Here is a 13,192-nt window from a genome sequence, read left to right on the forward strand (position 1 = left end):
CTTTTTTAGATCTTTCAAGTATAAGATTTTTGGGGGTATATTTCACATACAATGTTACACTGGTTTCAGCTGTACATAAACTTTTTTTGACTTAAAAATCTATCTTGTCTGATAATAATAGCTTCCTCTCCAGTCCTCTCTTAGTATTGTTTCCTTAAAATATCTTTTTACATTCCTTAACTTTTAATCGCTTGTGGGTTTTTTTGTTTGTTTGTTTTTTCTTAATCCATTCTGCAAATCTCTACCAGTTAATTAAGAGAGCTGAAGCCATTTACATTGAAAGTAATTATTGATAAGGAAGGACTTCTGTCTTTAGGTTTAGTAAGTAAAACCTTGATTTGTGAGCATAATTCATTCTGGAAACATGCTTGTAATCCAGAACACTTGTCTATCAAAGCAGATTTCCCTAAAAGAAATAATGGAAACAGAGATGATTTGTTCCACAACCCAAAAATATTCAAATAAAAATGATAATAATACTATAATACAGTACAAAATAACAAAGAAAATACAAAATATAAAGAAAAATAAATGAACTTGAACTTACCTTTGAAAACTTCCATGACTGGTGTGAAGGAGACAAGAGAGAGGAGAGTTCCTGTGTAGGACGACTTTCACTATCCCTGACAGAATCACTGCTCTCTGTTGGCTCAACGGAATCTTTTCCTGCATGGGGGCCATTGTAGACGCTCTCACGGACGCTGACTACAGTACAGTCTTGATAAACGCCTGTCATCTACTGTAGTTAATGTAATTGGCAATAAGGCAGCAGGGGAAAGGGTCTGTATCTGCAGGCAGCCTGACCTAGAAGGAAGCAAAGCCTTCCTAAGCTCAGTCTTGTGTGGAAAAGCAAAGGACCGTCTGTAGGTGCTTTGAAGTGACCAAAATACACTAGTGTCAGTTGTGGGCACCTTCCACGTTCTGAAAAATCACAGATTTCTACCAAACATTGTGCATCCTGAGACCGAGCATGGGCGATGATCACCCATAATCCTGTGGTGAGAGAGAGAGAGAGAGAGAGAACCATTGGCTCAGTTGTGATCATGTGACATTTGGATTCATGTACTACTCGTATTGCAAGACATCGTTCATTTATCAGGTTAAAACTTATTAGAAATGTCTGCTCATTGCTCATCTTGCGAAACACTCGCAGAACAAGTTACTTACCGTCCAAGGTTTTGCTGTATTTGTTTTCTGTGTGTTTTGTTTTTGTCATTGTTTAATCTCTCCAGTAGTGGCTTTTTGCTATTTACTTGATTTCTTTCAATGATTCCCTTTTCTGTATATTTTTTAAGGTGTTTTCTTAGTAGTTTTTTTGATTGTTACAATTCACATCTCAAATCTCTAACAGCTTAGTTTGAGTAGTACCAACTCCGTTTCATTAGTACATAAACATTCTGCCCTGTAATCCCTGTTCTCCACGTTTATATTGTTGCCACAGATTACGTCCATACATTGTGCGCCTATTAACACAGATTGATAATTATTGTTTAATGTGTCTTTTAAATCCTCTAGGAGAAAAGGGGAGTTAAAAGCCAAAAGTACAGTAATACTGGCAGTTGCATTTACCTGTATTTTTTTATGCGGCTTTGAGTGATTGCCTAGTGTCTTTTCATTTTAGCCTGAAGGATTCCTTTTAGTATTTTTTTGGAGGGCAGGTCTACTAGTAATGAATCACTTGAGGCCTCCCTTGCCGGCGCCTGGGCGGCTCAGTGGGTTAAACATCTGACTCTTGATCTTGGCTCAGGTCATGATGTCACAGTTTGTCGGTTCAAGCCCCGCATCAGGCCCCTCCACTGAGAGTGCAGAGTGTGTTTGGGAGGGATTCTGCCTCTCTCTCTCTCTCTGCCCCTCCCCTGCTCACAGGCTGTCACTCTCTCTCCTACTCTCTCTCTCAAAAAAAAAAAAAAAAAATGAATCCCCTTAGGCCTTTCATGGAATGTCCTAACTCTTCATTCCTGAAAGATAGTTCTGTAGTTACAGAACTGACACTTTTTAAAAAATTTAATGTTACCGAGTGTGTGCAGGGTGGGGGACAAAGAGGGACGGGAGACACAGAATCTGAAGCAGGCTCCAGGCCGAGCTGTCAGCACAGAGCGCCGTGCGGGGCTTGAATTCATGAGCTGTGAGATCATGAACTGAGTCATGTTGGATGCTCAACTGACTGAGTCAAGTTGGATGCTCAACTGACTGAGCCACCCAGGAGCCCTGACACTTTTTCTTTTTCAGTATTTTAAATTTGTCCTCCCTGGGCCTTTTCCCATCTACCATTTCTAATGAAAAATCAGCTCTTACTGTGGATGTTTGTTTGTGATGAGTTGTTTTTGTCTTGCTAATTTCCAGATTCTGTCTTTGTCATTTGACAGTTTGACTATAATGTGTGGATCTCTTTGAGGTTTCCCTGCTTGGAATTTGTTGAAATCCTTGGATATGTAGATTTAAGTCTTTCATCAAATTTGGGAAGTTTTGGACTATTATTTCTTCAGAATTTTTTCCTGCTTGCTGCTTTTCCCTCTTCATTGGGGATTCTACTGATGCGTATGTTGGTATGTTTGATGCTGTCCCAAAGGTCCCTCAGTTCATTTTTCTACATTCTTTTTTCATTGTGCTCTTCAGCCTGGATAGTTTTAATTTCCTCATTTCCAAGCTTGCTGATTTTGTCTGCTTTCTGCTCAAATCTGCCATTGGACCCCTCTACTGAATTTCTTAAGTCAGCTGTTGTACTTAATAATTCCGAGTGTTCTGTTCGGTTTCCTTTTGTTTCAGTCTTTTTGTTGATATTGCCTGTTTATTCTTACAGATGCTCTTGCTTTCCTTTCATTCTTTGAGCATATTTAACTCTGTTGATTTAGCACCTTAGTAATTTTAACATTTAGCATTCCTCAGGGATAGTTTTTGTCAAATTCTTTTCTTCTCCCACGTGCTGTGGTTTCCTGTTTCTTTGCTCTGCAATGAGAACTGGACCATTTGAATATTCCATTGTGGTGACTCCAGAAGTCCGAGTCTCCCCTTTCTCCGCGATTGGTGTTGATGGCTGTAGTCATGTTTGTGCCATGACTTTTCCAGAGTAAGTTTGCCATGTCTGTATTCTTTGTTGTGTGTGGGCACTGTAGTTTCTCGTAGTTATCCGTGGTCACCTGGTGACCTGATGGAGGTTTACTTAAGTGTCTAGGTCTCCCCTCCCACTATGCCACAAAAACCGAGAAAGGTAAGTTCATGCAGCACAAGAGGGTGGGAACGATCACAAGTATCTGTGCTGTCGCCCAGGCTGCCCAGTGTGACATGATGCACAAGCCCACTGTCGGGCTGGTCGCTCATCCATACACTGTGCTCTCGTAACCGGGTCAAGCAGCCTCTGCCTTCCTCAGCTGCTGCCCTGGTTGGTGCCAGCGCTCTGAAATGGTGGGTTCTGGCAGGTTTTGCAGCTTGATGGTTTCGTGGAGGCCTGGGCCCCCGGGGCGTCAGTCTTCCGCGGGCTCACCCCCGCTGCCCTAGGTTTTAGACGTAACGGCACACGGTGCCGGTTGCAGTCTGTTCCTTTCTACGTTTGACAAAACTATTTGAGTTTGATGATATTTTTGCTTTTTATTGGGGTGAGCAGGAGTCCTGCTAGCTTCGGGAATCTGGAGTATGAGCTCTGTTGCAGCAACGGAGTAGCTCAGTCATTTTGATTTCACTTGAACGCAGTGATGCATTGTATCTGTATAGTGATTTTCTCCAGAGGAATGTGAGGGACTTTATACATAGGTCATTACACTGTAACCCAGGAGTTGAGAAAAACAGAAGTGTTCATATTTTTATAAGTGGAAGAGCATTGAGCATGTTTTTGTCATACGGAAACTGAGCAGTATCTTACAAATCAGTTACCCAAGTCAGGTGTCTGAAGTTGGCCCAGTACCAGTCCAGGGCTCCTTATTTTTAATTCTGTCTATAATTAATTCTGTCACTTGTTGAAATAGAATATAAAAACCATAAAGAATATGGTAAAAAGAGCTTAAAACAATGATCCGTTTCTTCTTACTTGTTCACCAAAGTAGATGAATCTCTGCGTTGCCTTCAATGCAAGATGCTGTGAAAACTAAATCTTACCTTTTTTTTTGTTGGTTAAGGGGCCAGTATGGGAACTCGGATAGGGTTGTGCTTTAAATGTGCTGACTGTCGGGGCACCTGGGTGGTTCATTCAGTTGAGCAGCCGACTCTTGATTTTGGCTCAATCATGATCCTATGGTTTGTGGATTCAAGCCCCCATGTTGGGCTCTGTGCTGACAGTGTTGAGCTGCTTGGGTATATTCATTCATTCGTTCGTTTGTTCGTTCATTCGTTCGTTCTCTCTCTCTCAAAATAAGTAAATAAGCTTTAAAAAAGAAAGTATAACTATCCATGAGAGTATTTTATAAATTTCTCATAAAGATTTTTGGTATTGCTATGGGTAGCATTTTGTAAAATTCATTATACTCACTCAAATTAAGTGTCATTGTGCTAAGTTTGGTCATATTTTGAGAATTTTCTTTTTAAGATTGTTGCTGAGCTAAATGTGAAGGCTTGGCAGAGTAATTCTTGCTAAAAGCCCAGCAATGGTGGACTTCCACCATTACTTTCTGACAGAGATGAATTTAACGAGAGATGTTTTCAGTAACTTGTCCTTTGAACACTTGCAGATAAAAACCATGGTTTGTTGTCGTTGTAGGCACCAAGTCAGTGTTCTTACTCTTTCCGTTCCTTGACTGAGTTAAAAGATTTAAGTGAATCTGAATCTTGTTTTATTTTCTACATATAAATATTCTCTGCAAATAACACATTTATCCATGAATATATAACTCCTCACTGAAGATGTTAGATCAAATAATATGAAGATTATAGCTTTTCACATATCTGATAGGAGCATTGAGTTTCTAATGGATATGGAGATTAAAATTATATGCCTGATGCTTTTGGTCTGGTCATTCATCATTGAATTACAATGATTCAGATACAGAACTTGTTTCGTTTCTGTTTCTTACCTGGTGCGTTGGTGTGTCTGTTACCGTCAGATGAAAAGGATTGTAGAAGTACTGTTCTGAGTAAATTTAAATTTGCAGTCATTTGGCCAGATTAACTGTAGAATTGGATTTTCCTTAATTGCTTAGATGGGGAATTTTACATGTGTAACATATTATATATATGTGTGCCTCTGGCAGCAGCTCAAGAAGGAAGTAAGCTACTTTAATTTCTTCGGAAAAGAGTTGTGTTGTTGAAAACTCGCCAGCAGCCTTCCTGGTTGGGTTGAAGACTGTGAGGTAGGATGGGAGATGGGAGGAGGTTGGGATGTACTCCAGGGGGGTCCGCCGTTGGAAAACACATTTCTTTGGTTTCTCCTTCTCCGTGGAACTTAGGCAGAAGGCTTTCAGAAGACCTGTGATGGGAACGGAGGCCAGGGCCCTTCAGGAATGGGATTTCCGGAGCTTGGTAACTGATTGTATAGTAGTTCAGAGACGGCAGGGCATTTTGACTTCTCCCTTGGTGCTGGAGACGGTTCCTCCCTCCCTGTTTGTCACCTGGGCATTTCTTAGAAACAGATCATAGTAAGGGTGTTTGCCCTGCTTTGCAGATTAGGAATCTGGAGCACAGATTCAAACTGTTGGAAATATTTTGCCCTGAGTTCACCTTTGATTGTGACTCTGTGTTGCTGCTCATCATCTCAGAATTAACGGCATTTTCGATTTGCAACAGACGCTGGTGATGAGAAGAGCGAGGCAGAAGGATTTGTGGAAGGTGACGCTGTGGTTCGACTCCTGTTAGAACCAGGCCGGGAACGCCGGGCTCCGCACTTGCAGGCGGTCTCTCGGTCCCGTGCAGTGGGGACGTGCCCACTCGTGTTCCGGGCTCTTCTCCACCAGCGTGCGTGCTGTATGGAAACACCTGTGAAGAGAAGTTCAAGGCTTGGCTCCTTGAGTTCCATCTGTTCATGGAGCCTTTCCCCAATTCTCCAGCTCTCGTTTCCTTCCTGTCCGGACATCCTGGACACAAGCATACTTTGGTATTTATTTTCTCCTCTGTAACTTGGCGTTTATTTTTAATAATCTTCTGCCTGTATGTCCTCATGAGAAGCTAATTGCTATTCACTGTACACTCCCCAGTTGGATTTTGACTTCGCATTTTTTTCTTGCCCTTCTGAATCTTTTGTAACCCTGTGTATCAGAACTTTTTTGATTTAAACTCACAGTGAGAAATAGGGTTCACAGTTAGACCTCCTATACACGTACTTAATGGCTGGAACAAAAGTTTCACAAACCATTGTTTACTCTCAGTAGGGAGATGATACACCATGATCTCTTTTGTATCAACCAGATTTTCTCACTTCTCACTAAATGACTGTTTGACAGTCACGTTCTACAGCTTTTCGCACAGGGCTGGGTGGAAAGCAGAGATTATGCTTGGTGAATTTCCCCTCTCATGAAGGTCTGCTGCTTTGAGACAATTTTTACGATGCCTGAAACTTAGGGTGTGAAATGGCTTGTTTCTTTATACAGATGTTTGTTGTCTGATACAGTGTCGGGGACCCAGTGTCTTCCAGGAGTGCCGATGCGGGTGTCCAGCCTTCCCGGTCTCCTCTCCTTTGAAGATACTTGCATCTTGTATCTTCTGTGCCCTGGCTTCACCCTGTCACTGCCCAGAGTCACTTTGTCTCCACCGTGTTCACATCCTCACATGGGCTCTTCCTGGGCTTCCAGAACTTTCCTTAGTTTTCCAAGGTCACCTGATTGTCTCCTCTTCAGGAAGCCTTTCCTGCCTGTTCTGGTGGTTCTCCTTTGGGCAGTGAACTGGTGTGACCCTCCTGGTGTTGCACTTGGAAGGATAAACACTGGGTTTGAACCGTGACAGTGGGAAAACATGACTGTATTTCAGCATATTTGTTTGAAACAGAAAAGAACTAATAGTTCGCTACAGCTTTCTAGTAAAAAAAAAAAAAGCTAGTGTCCTTGATGAGTATGTTTTCCAGGTCGTAGACGTTCATCCTTGTTCATTGCTGCCATTTTGTATTTCTTGCTCAAATGGCTGGGGCCCTCTTGTGCCTTTGGCAGAATGGAGGGCATCAGAGAGGCGTGTGTGCCATGGAAACGTGACTTCATCAGAAGCCGCCTCCCCCCGCCTGGGTTATTTTCTGTTTCCTGTTTGCAGAGGGCGTGTTCAAAGCAATATAAACACACCTTCAACTTACTCTTCTTTCACTTGGGTAGTTGTTTTTTTGGCATGATAGAGAAGCATTGCTCGCCTTTGTAAGAATTCATAGTAGGCAGGTGTAAGGAGGTACTTACCCCCATGGCCTGCACATTCCTGGATTGGCTGACTGTTTCTGAGGATGTGAAAATACATCCTAACTTTTATTCAGAACTTAGTGTTTGACCTTTCGTAGACCATCGAACATTTTATCCTTAGCATCTTAATGAGATGGGAAGAACCAGTAGATTCCCACGCGCTGCTGGACATGTGGGAACGAGAGGTCCTTAGGGGTCAAGGTCTTACATGTAGGACAACTGAGGTCCAGACAGAGAAGCATCTTGCCTCAAGTTGTTAACGGCGAGTTAGTGGCACGTCCAGGGTCAGACCCAGGTCAACGCCATTATCAGTATGCCACGGTCTCTACAGCCGCTCCACGAAGGACCCGGCCTTCCACGAAGCTATTTTCCACAAAACATTTCCTATTTTTAATAAAATGTTCGTGTGAATTACTAGCATTATATTGACAAATATTGGCCCCCCAAAAATATTACCCAATATAACTTTGTTTCTCGGGCACAGCCATTGAGTTTTTCCTTTTTTTCTGATTTAATTCTCTTTTTTTTTTTTTTTTTTTTAAGAGCAGCTTTAGTTCACAGCAAAATGGAGGGGTAGGTGCAGGGATTTCCCAGATAGCCCTGCCCCAGGGCGAGCATAGCCTCCCTCATCACCACCGTCCCCCGACCATAGCGGTGCGTTTGTTGTGGTCAGTGAACTACACTGAAACCTCATAATCACGTAAAGTCCATAGTTGCTGTTACTGTTTACTTTAGGTGTACGTGCTGTGAGTCTGAACAAATGTATAATGACCTATTCGTCATTACAGTCTGACACAGGACACTATCACTGCCCTAAAAATCCGTGCTCTGCCCTTTCATCCCTTTCTCCCCAACTTCTGATTTTTTTTTACTGTCTCCATAGTTACCATTGGTGTTCTTTTAATTTTTTTTATGTTTATTTATATTTGAGAGACGGAGAGAGAGCCAGCAGGGAAGGGGCAGAGAGAAGGGGAGATACAGTATCTGAAGCAGGCTCCAGGCTCTGAGCTGTCAGCAGAGAGCCCGCCGCAGGGCTCGAACCCAGGATCAGTGAGATCATGACCTGAGCCAAAGTCGGATGCTCAACCTACTGAGCCACTCAGGCGCCCCACCGTTAAGTTTGTACTTTGAATTTTTATAATTTTTCTGTTTAAAAGTTTTATTTGGTTCTTTTAAAAAAAACCTGCTTTGGCTTTAGCATTTCACCTTTGCTCTTATAATCAAGCCATCATTATTTGGGGGCACATACTATGCATTTGTTTCATATCAGGCCTGAAATAATTCTGATATTAAATACCTCGAGAGTCTAATTCTACTGTCTGTGCTTCTGTGGCTTTTATTCATAGTGCTTTGTTTTCCCGTGGCTTCAGGTGTGTGTATGAGTTTTGATTGTGAACTCAGATCTCTTGGAGTTTTATTTGCGGGAAGTTTTTGTCGGGTGGATTAACCTTATCTTCCAGGGTGAACTTGCCATTCTGCTGGTTGTAGGGCGAAGAGGGCACTGTCAACCCAGGGTCTCTCGGAATGACATTTTCTGCCCAAGTGGCTTTGGTTTAGGATCGTACAGCTTGCGTGAATTTGGCTTACCGTCTTTCATCTGTCACCTTGGGGCCATGAGTGTCTGGAATATGCCCTCCACTCTCAGTGCCAAGGACATGCCAGGCACGTTTCCTTGCTGTCTCCTCCTGTGGTACATGATGATTTCTTGTCCCCCCTGACATGAAGATCCAGCCCTTTTGGGATCTCAGTGTCCTGTTCCTGTCCCCTGTTGGCCTTCCTGCCCTCCGAAGTTTTAGGATTCCCTGCCCTCCATTTCATTCAGCTGTCAGAGAATGTAAAGGTCGCTCGTGTTGACAAATACCCTCAGCGCGAGATCTCTCGTTGGCACTGGCTTCTCCTCCAGAGTCTCCCTCTTCCCCCGCCCCCCGCCGCTGTCATTTTGGTTTTTTGTGTTCTGCAGCTTCCTTATTTTCTCAGCAGCTCACTAAATTCTTATTTTTTTAATATTAAAATGTATCCACCTTTTGGTGGTTTTCTTCTGAAGGTCATGGATATCTAATTGCTTCTTTAGGACGAATTTTTGTACCAATAGGTGCTGCGTCTAAAATAACCTTTTGGGTAAGTTACTAAAATGGAGATGGAAACTCTGAAAAGAATGTCTTCTTCCTGTGTGTGTCACATACTCCTACAAAACGGATGGATCCTGATACCTTTACCTACGAAGGTGCTAGCGCAAGAATTCTTACCTGAGCATGCCGCCATTTCTTCCTTTTGTCCTGGTGGAGCATCACTGGTTTAGTAAGCCACTGTTAATTGCAGTAGGGTCCTGTTTCTTCAAGTGTAGGGATGGAGAATTGTTCAGAGCCATTGCTATTGGATATTGACTCATTCTCGGTTCCATTTAAACCCTGGGGTGCTTGGTGACCGCTATTTGACACGCTAGGGTTTGCCAACTTCCAACAAAATCTTCAAGGGAACTCTTCCCAAGATACTAAAAATTATGCAGCAAACTTTGGCTTGGTGGCTATTTTCCCCCAGCTCTGTATCCAACTCTAGTGTTGAAAACCAGGCATCAGAAACTGAGTTGCTTAGTCTATTCTTTGCCTCTGGAGTTAGGCTGCAGCTAGAAGTAGTGTTGTATGGACTCTGTTTCTGCAGAGGAAATCTTGAATTCATGCCATAAGAACACCCCCCGCACATTCACAGAATTTGCTACACAGCGTCATGATCCTAGTAAGGATATGTTACTCTGCTGGACTTGACTTTAGAACTGTCATAAAGTAAATTCCATTCTCTCTTCGTACTTGCATTTGGATCTGACACCCTGACTCCATCTGTCACTGTAGTCTCTCCCTGTTGTGCGTCACTTGGCATTTATTGGTTGGCTTGGACTTCCTAGAGTTTTGTGTTGATCTAGTAAATGTCCTTAGAAGGCTTGATAAAAGTGATTGGCAGTGTTAGAATGTTGAGTTCCAAGAGACTTTAGAAATTACCTCATCTTTTAATTTTCAAAACCTATGTAGCCGTGAAAACCTTAGTTTGGTTAATGGATCACTTGGAAACCCAACAGATAGAGGAGTTGGAGTTTTTAAAAATCAGTGAGGAGACCGACTCCTTTATTTTGCAAATGAAGCGTCTGAACCCAAAAAGGTTAAACGACTATGGTTTATGGCTGTTTCCACCTTCGTGCACTTAGCATCTTTCTCCCAGACCTCTGATTGGATTGCAGTTTTGCTTTATTTTATTGTTAGGCTTTTGGAGAGTACAGTGTGGGATTGACCAAAGTGAGGAGATCTTTTTTTTAAATGATAGCAATCTCCTTTTTTCTTCTGCCTTGTTTCCTTCCTTCTCTTGTTACTTCTTAGCTGTTGCTTGGGGCAGCTATTTATGAACATCACTGGCTGATGAGAGTAGCTTTTCTCTCTCCCTTGGATTTGAAGGGAAGGGGGAGAAGGGAGCCAACATTTATGGGACGCCTGCTCCTATAGCAGGGCCTGCGGATGTTGTTACAAAGGTTTTAAACTCTGAATTTGTTAGCCACCCTATAAAGTAGTTGGTGACATTTTCCTTTTACGGTTAGGAAACCGAGGCACAAAGAGGCTAGTAATTTGATTCGTAGTCAAACTGCCTTGAGGATGTGGACGGGGAGAGAGATTTCTGAGCAGTGCATGGTACGTGATGTGTAGGGGTGAGTGGATCATCTGGAGTGGTGAGAATGCGTGGTATGTGGTGCAAACGGTGGTGCCCTGGAGAGAGAATGTTCTCGCCATACTCTGTTCCTCCTAAGGCCGGAAATGCTTTCCCTAGTTGTACTGGCATTTTACTGTCCCACATACATAGACGTGATGAGGTCGTATTTTGGATAATAGAAACTTTCTTCTTTTTTGTGGAGAAGGGGTCATGCTTAGTTGAATAAACGAACACTGGTTTGAATTCTTCTAGTAGGTGGTAAACACCTGGGTTATCGGTAGCTTTCAGCACGGGATGGGGAGCGGGGCTTGCGGCATTCCTACCAGGACACGTTGGTTCAGCGGATCTTGAAGTTGCTGTAATAATTGAATTTGCTGTTCTAAGACAGTGCCCAGCCCCATTAGAAGTAAACGGTGTTTATAAACTAGCGATTATGTCAAAGTTTTGTATAAAGCCTAAAATAAGTCCTAAATTAAAAAAATAACAGGGGCGCCTGGGTGGCTCAGTCAGTTAAGCGGCCGACTTCGGCCCCTGGTCATGATCTCACGGTTCGTGGGTTCGAGCCCCGTGTCGGGTTCTGTGCTGACAGTTCAGAGCCCAGAGCCTGTCTTCGGATTCTGTGTCTCCCTCTCTCTCTGACCCTCCCCAGCCCGTGCTCTGTCTCTCTCTGTCTCAAAAATAAATGAACGTTAAAAAAAATTTTTTTTAATTAAATTGGGGCACCTGGGTGGCTCAGTTGGTTCAGCGTCCGACTTCAGCTCAGGTCATGATCTCACGGTTCATGGGTTCGAGCCCCGCGTCGGGCTCTGTGCTGACAGCTCAGAGCCTGGAGCCTGTTTCAGGTTCTGTGTCTCCTTCTCTCTCTGACCCTCCCCTGCTTATGCTGTCTCTCTCTCTCAGAAGTAAATAAAACATTAAAAAAAAAGATTAAAAAAATTATAAAGGCAGCGTCGTGTTTACGGACAAGCCCTGGATGGCTGGAGGCTCTTAGAGGAAATGTCCTGTTGTAGAATTAGAATTTGACCACCGATCCACCCTGTCCCTTTAATCAGTGCTTCCAATCAGGAAGCTGAGGATGTGTCGTCCAACAGAGCGTGGCCTTCCCAAGTCCAGGAGTGGAGCTCACTCAGGAAATGGCAGGGGTGGGCTTTCAGAAGGGGTGTTAATGTCACATCAGAGCCCGGGAGGCAGCCCCACATGTGAGTGTCCTACACGTAGCTCTGCGAAGGGTGCGGGGTGCTTGGTGAGGGGGGGCGGGTCAGTTTGCTCTGGTGCTGTTTCCTTGGGAATTTACAGGTCGACATATCTAGACGTATCAAGTGTTTCACCCCTTTCCAGCTGCGCGAGGAGTCCATTTAGTGGTCTGTGCCGGTGCACACAGCTCTCCTGGCCCCCCTCCACCCGCCCTCCACCTCCACTCTTTTTCAGGGACAGAGTCGAGTGGGTCATACTCCTGAGACCGTGACACGTGATTGTTGTCTGGGCAAGGCCCTTCTTTTGTTGGGTTTTGTTTTGTTCTTTGTTTTTCCTTTTTTATCCCTCACCCCCAGTTGCAGGTCCCAGCGCTCTTTCGGCTCCCACTCAAGGTCAAGGTCAAGGTCCACCCTTTGGCCTGCTGGCCGCATGCTGTTCTTTATAATGTGTTGGGCTCAGTTTTTCTTTCTTGATATTTAGCATGATGTTTTTGAGAACTAGTCATGCTTTTGTATGTAAATGTAGTCCCGTTATTCTGACTCTGCCACAGAGTGTGCGGTCACACTTTATAGACTGGGTGGTTGTCAGCCGTGGGGCCGTCCATGCTGCCCCACACAGTGTTCTTGTCACTAGGGGTTCCGTGGGGGGATTCTTCAGATTGAACTTCCAAAGAACTGTTCGGTCACTGAATATATGCGTATTTGTTTCAGCTCCCTGAGATAGCTGTCGGATTATACATGTTAGAGTACCTGATGCAGCAAGGGCTTTAATCCACTACCTAGAAAAGAAAGTAACAATTTACAGGTACAGTTTCTTGAGCCCTGCTTTTGTTTCCCGGGAAAAGTTCTCGCAGAGTAGTTTTTAGTCCTATCATTAAAATCCTTCACTCTTCAGGGTCGTCCTTTATTTTCTTTCCGTAATGTTAGGTAGTTAAAGGAAACATAGTTTTTTAAGGGATCTCTCTGTAATGTGTGTGTAACTGTGAAAATGTTATGAAAATACTACAAATACTA

At 43.5% G+C, this 13,192-nt stretch overlaps 1 protein-coding gene across 1 annotated transcript in view; it reads left to right on the forward strand.

The window, feature by feature from the left end:
• USP12 (ubiquitin specific peptidase 12) overlaps positions 1-13,192 on the forward strand; it is a 96,985-nt gene that overhangs the window by 39,968 nt on the left and 43,825 nt on the right. The gene's annotated exons all lie outside the window — the stretch shown is intronic.

The sequence above is a fragment of the Hyaena hyaena genome, unplaced genomic scaffold (genome assembly GCF_003009895.1).
Source record: "Hyaena hyaena isolate Hyena2069 unplaced genomic scaffold, ASM300989v1 scaffold_11, whole genome shotgun sequence".
Lineage (NCBI taxonomy): Eukaryota > Metazoa > Chordata > Mammalia > Carnivora > Hyaenidae > Hyaena > Hyaena hyaena.